This window comes from Astatotilapia calliptera, chromosome 19, assembly GCF_964374335.1.
Source record: "Astatotilapia calliptera chromosome 19, fAstCal68.1, whole genome shotgun sequence".
Lineage (NCBI taxonomy): Eukaryota > Metazoa > Chordata > Actinopteri > Cichliformes > Cichlidae > Astatotilapia > Astatotilapia calliptera.
In genome coordinates, this window is record NC_137440.1 from 13866779 (window position 1) to 13873506 (window position 6728).

A 6728-nucleotide genomic window follows, 5' to 3' on the forward strand; every position below is an offset into this window, starting at 1 on the left:
TATATATACCCATACCAACAAACCCGTGCATGCGCACACACATGAAAATATTAGACAAGAACACCCTATCAAATCTCTACCTTTTCCCTGTACCCTGTAAAAACCATATCCTTAAACCGCTTTTTAAACTGCGCCATGCTTGGACATTGCTTCATATCTTTACTTAGTCTGTTCCACAGCTTCACTCCACACACAGAGATGCAAAAACTTTTTAATGTTGTACGGATACGAGGATGTTTTAAATTTAATTCCCCCCTCAAATTGTATCCCCGTTCCCTTTTAGAAAACATTTTTAAATGATGATGCGGTAACACAAACATTTCCCTTGTGAGATCAATAAAGTATCCAACTATCTATGGTCTTTTTATGTGATGTGTAGCTGTCTTGTGGACATAAGAGCTGCCCATTCGGTTTTCCAGTAGGGACTCTGCGCTCTAAGATCTTTGACTAATTTTATATTTGACCCAAGATAACATCATTTTCAATATTACACAGAAACACCTTGCTTTCCAACTACAAGGAGCATTGCAGTGGCCGAAACGGAAACTAAAAGATTCCCAAACAGCCCACAAACTAACTTTGTCATTTATTAGATTTATTAGAATCCCCTTGTGTTTTTGCCCCCTTGTTTAAGTCCCCCTCGCTCTTCATGTGTTTCAGTAACGTCTTTGTCTCCTATCTCCTCCTCTTGTTTACATGTTTCTGTCCTTGTGTTTCAGTCGGTCTCCCATGTTTGTCCACTCAGGTTCTCCTTGTGTCTCTGTCCCAAGTCCCTCTCTGTCTTTATGTGCAAATGTCCCTTTTCTGTTCCCATGTTCCCCTCATGTTTATTCTTTATCTCCTGCCTATTATGTTTATCCATGTTCCCATGTTCCCTCGCTCCCTCTCTCTCTCACAGCAAGCTTGCGAGTCCCAGGTTATGTCTCTCCATGTTTACTGTTTTATTTTGAAGGCCTTGTGCTCCATGTTCAGTGTGTTTAGTGTTGCTTCCCCTGTGGCCTCACGCTCATTTGTATCAGCTGTTTCCCCATGTGTTTCCACTTCCCCTGATCACCTCCACTTGCTCCAAGCCAGTGTGCAAAAATGGAGCTCTTTCTGCTTGAAATGTATTTTTATGAAGTGGATGAAATTACAAAACTGGTGAGCGGTCCTGGTGTTGAGGAAAGACCGTGCTGGTGTGGCCAAAAAACACCTTTAACTGTAAACCTGCCAGCTGAAAGGTGCAAAGACATGACTGGAGACGCGACAATTATCCTCAACAGGAAATAGATGTCAGTTTGACATTTGTGAAGTTGGAGATTTGTGGTCAAAGTACACAGTGCAACTGGTCAGATCAGGATGTTGAGGGAAGGAATGAAACACAGCAGCTGTATCCATCCAAATTAAGGTAAGGTTTTCTCTTTTTCATGGGCCAGTTGGCAGTTTAATTCATGAGTGGGTATGGATTCACAAGTCTGATTCAGACTGGTTCCAGATCTGTCCAAACTGGTTCCTTCAACTTGACTGTATAAGCAACAGCAGTATACTAAACACTGCAGAGTATTTCCACACACATTTCAATCTTCCCTTGTCACACAACACAAGAGAGCGAAAAGGAGCACAAATATACGACTCTAAATAAAAGTTAATGTGGCTAATGTCACCAAATAAAGGAATTAACAGGAGTTTCCACTTGGCTGCGTAAAGGGAATGAATTGTTAAAGTGGATGATGCCAGTGTGTCTTTTGTTTGCTGAATATGCTGCTTTCAGTGACAGAACACAATTGTCATTTAAGGTCTTGCATATTAAACGTGACATTAATTACATTAACGACAGTTCATTAGTAACCTTTGCAATGCTTCAGCATTCAGACTCTGGCATTTAATTTCTTCTCTCGTTGGTCTTTAATCGCTGTTAAGTGTTGCTCTGATAGTGCAGCAGGGGATTGAGAGTCAGCCGCTCTCGTAATGTGAAGCAATATAAGCTTCCAGCATCCAGCTGCGAGTTTGAGGAGTAGCAAAATGAAGGGAGGAGGGCAGTGTGAAAGGCCACACCCTGTCTGAAGACTGATACCTTTGGCAGTAATTCAAGTTTCCTTGTTGAGGCCCTGAATCGCTCTTCTTGTTTCAGCATGTAGCAGCAATGAGGTCTGACGGACCTGAGAGGAAGAATGAGGTTAAATGTTGGAGGAGGGGAAAGATTGCCCGAGAGCATCCACAACATGTCCTCCTTTAACCTTGTTCTATATATGTTCTGCCGCATTCCCCGTTTTTTCCACCACGCTAACTGTACAACCCCTGAGATCAGCTGTTAAGCTACACATCTCTCCACCCCGGCCCACCGTCCTATTTCCTCAGGTCATGTCCTTTACTGTTCTGCACCACGGCTGCTTTGAACTGTCTGGAAAATATATATAGAATCATGAAGGGCGAGGATGGGGCGACAGAAATATTATGTAGTGGGGCCGCTAGCTTTGATGTAACCTTTTAATCTTGCTTGTACCAGCCATTTTCACTCTTTACGTCTGAATTTCAAATGCCAACCTTTTTTTCTTTTTTCTCTCGCTCCTCTTCTTGGCTGCATTTGTCACATGGAGAAAGGCAGGTCATCTGTGCTTGATTAATGCCATTCTATTGGTCTCTGGACTTGTTGTCTTTGACCCCAAGCACGATTTTACTGGCACTGTGTTTTGAAAGTGCATGTGAGGGGTGCAACTGAGCTGAAAGAAGTTAGCGGGTCATTTGAGCGCACAAACTGGTCAGTGGTCAAATTCAAATTGGTATTAAACACTTCCCTTTACCACCAGTCATTGTCACATGATTGTCAAGGGCCACAGCACAGCGGAAGATGCCTACAGATGCAGGGAAGTTTACTGGCCGTTGCACTACCATGAGTGCCCACTAGGACAAATATTTCCATGGTAACCTTCTGTTTCAGTAACTATCAAATGGAAAACTGAAGCCATCAACTGATTATTTGTTGAACTTGACTTAAAGTGTCTGTCTTGTTAAAAAAACAAACAAAAACAACAACAACATTCTCACTGGGGTTTAAAGAGTGTTGTATGTGAGACAGGGATCCAAGCGATGGTGCCAGAAATTCATGCGCAAAACATGAAACACCTCTGAAAGCCTCGCTCGAACATCTTGAACCGCTCAGTTTTATTTACAGTTGATATATCCATAAAAAGTCTTTTTCACATGCGATCAGAAAATTTCACAGAGGTTCATCACTGTCACCACTCACTGTATCCATACACGTGTAAATAAAGACTTAGAGCTTTCCCTGTGCCAGCATTCATCAAGGCAAAAACATGACTCAGACTGCCCTCTGAGTCATTTCTACAGCTCTTCTTAACCTCAAATACCCCGAAACTCCAGACTCTAATTGGCACTCGAACTAAATTCTTATTAGTTGGTTTCTTTGTCTCCTGTGTTTCTGTGGTTTAGTTCAGAATTATGGTTCCCAGTGTAACCAATTAAAGTGCAGAAAAACAAGAGAGAGTGCATAGAGATGGGTCAAAAGTACATTGCTGAACTATAAAACATATCATTACAGTGAGCGTGCAGTGATTCTTGGGTGGGCACTCACAATACTGATGCGCGAAATGGTTTTCACAGCAAGTTACAACAGCTATTCTTACCTCGCATTTAATTTCCAGTTATACCCAAGCCATCTTTTAAACTAACACAGGCACAATTATCACTTTCATTCTTAGCGAGCGATACGTAAACCAGTGCCTGTGCACCCATTTAGAAAAAGGAAAAGCAAACAGCATTTTAAAAGTTTTTTTAAAAAAAGGACCAATTTATCAATGGTTTTCTGAAATGCAGCAGCTAAACTGATACACAGAGTAGGGAGCGTTGTTAACAACACCCTCTGCAAATTTAGTGCAAATGGAGTTTGGTTAAATTTCCTGTCGCGCTTTGAATTTCCAATACAAGGGACTCGTCTCGCAATGCCATCGGGACTCGGAGTATGTTCCCTCAGTCGTTGCCAACTCAACGAGTCGGCAAAAACTGATCAGATTTATGAAAAAAGTAGAAAGTTTGAACTGCAACGTAAAACTAGTGCTAGCAGAAAGACTGTCATGAGTCCCACTCGAAACATTTCCTAGTTTCAAAGTAACCACGTTTACCAAGTTTAGCTTCAGCACTGCACAGACAACAATGCTTTGCGAATGGGTGAAAGACAAATAATGCTAGAGCTATTTAATTATTCTGCTCACTAACAAGCTAGGTAAGTGTCACATCACAGTCAATAATAAGATAGCTATGGCATTTTAATAATACAGCAAAGAATAATACAGCATTTATAAAGCAATTAATAATAAAGCAATTGACTTGCTTTAAACAATCTAATATTTTAGCTAAGGATAGCATCACCATCCTTTTAGGGGTGGCAAGAATGATATATTGTGGTATCTCTACTATTTTCACAAAAAGGTATGTACAGTTTTATGCAGTGACTCAAACTGTTAATGGTTAACTTAAGCTTAAATTCTTGGTGTTGTGGTGGTTATTTCAGCTAGACTATGATTCTTGTGGATGTGTGATGGTTTCTAGTGTTTGTGTGGCCAAGAAAGGTGTAAAGGCTTAGCTATTAACAGGCCACCGTGACTGAGACTCATGTAGCAATTAATGACTCACAGTCAGTGTTCCTGTCTGGGGCTGTTTTCCAAATGTTAATAAAACCCGTGTTCCTGTAGCTGTGACAATGTGTCAAAAATGCAAAATTTAAATCCCTCACAGTGACAATTCCTGAGTTAATTTATTACAAAGTTATTGCAAAACTAAATAAAACTAAACAGATAATAAGACTTTGACGGAGTCTACATGCAGCTTAGAAGCCCCCAACTGGAAAACATGAAGCTGTTAAGTAACATGTTAGCATTCCCTTTGTAAGCTCAAACCATCACTATGTGGACAGTCTCACTGAGCTTGCATGGCTGAGTCTTAGATCCTTCATTATCCCCTGGACAGGAACTGTTAAATAGACTGCCATTGATATACAGCTTTTGTTCTCAATTTGAGCAGTAAAACCAACTTTTGCGCACAAATATTTCAACATGCAGACTAGGCGAGCCAGAGATCAAAACATGCACTTGTGGACATGGAAAGTATAATGGAGGCCTTAGTCCTATCAATTAACTAGGCTACAGTAGTTATATTGAAATCCATTGTTGGGCTTTGGTATTGTCAGTTTCATTTTTCTCAGGCAAACATCAGTATTTCCCAGTTTTTCCCTAAATTCTCTAAAAATTTCATTCAAATCCTCGACCACTAAAAGGTTTAACAGTCCTGTAGGCACACATGAATTGTTATATTTTAATAGAAAACTCTGAGATAAGCGCATGAGCATTAATTGACTTCATGCAGGGTTAACTTCTCCCACTCCATATTGTTTAAAGGCTCATATGCAGATGTTACTTTAATTCTTCTTTAACATTTAAACCGCATGGAAACTTCAAGCATCTCCAGGAGTAAAGTGTGTGTGTGCGAGTGTGAGTGTGTTCTGTACACCACTGGGAAAACTCACCAGGTGGCTTGAGTTAGGAGAATGGCTGTAGTTTCAGTGGTGTGTAGAAATGTATACGCCCCCCCCCCCCCCGTCTAAGTCAAACCCTTCGCCGCTCTCTTTGGGGCCCTCAAAGCCTCCAAACAATAGACGTAGTGTACTCGAGACTGTCACTGAAATGACCACTGCGAGAGCTTGCCTGTGTTAGCCTGCTTTGTCCCCATGTTAAAGTGACATCTGTATGTTCATTTCCATGTGCATTCTGGTTCGTTTGACAGTGTGTGTACACACTTTTTGCCATTTCTCAGTGAATTAAAGAGGCATTCTTTGAGCAGTGGGCGGCCCAGAGGAAGCACAGGGGCTTTCAGATGGTGTGGCAAGGTCGCTGTTTAACTTGGACAGCCTGGCTGTTATTTCTGTCTAACCTGTGGCAAGCTGGCAACACTCTCTGAAAGGAACCTGGAGGACTACCGGGAGGAAAACTAAGTGTGTAGTGTATGAATGGGAAGTGGCAAGATACAGACAGAAAGAGACGGAGACCTCACACACCAGAAAGTTAAACTAGAGTTTAACCAAAGGGGGAAAAAAAACAAACCGAATCAACGAGGCCCAGCGAGTCATAGCTGTTATGACTGTGTGTAACATGTTAATGTTAATGTGTTTCTACGGGAGTACCAGTGTGCCTATGAACATAAAAGGGCTGCGTGCATGTGTGTAAGTATTAATGATGGTGGTACAGCTTCACAGTAAGGCCACAGCAGTGTTTACTGAGCTATAAGTGGACACACAAGCTACAGTAGGGAGATTTGACTGCTGCACACACAAACACATGAGCGAATAGCCAAACAGAGTGTGTCTTCCATAGAAAAATATAATCTAACCAGCCAACATGTTAACATCAATTATACCTTGACTAACTATATACAAAGTGTCAAAGTCCAGAGGCTGTTATGAATAAAGTCAAGCCTGATTTCATGGAAAAACATGAAATGGTACTGAAAATACAATGTTTATGTTCATGAACAAGTTTACAAATTATCCTCTCACCTTTTTTTGTTAAAGACAAATTTTAATCCAAATCACCATCTTAGGCTCACTCTAACCATGTATCGTTGTTTTCTCAACATAGCTGGGAATTAATTAGAACACCAATACAAAAGAAAATGTATCAGTTCAATGTGGACTGTGTGTGGTCTCTTGTGTGGACACGATGAGTTACACCAAATATAGT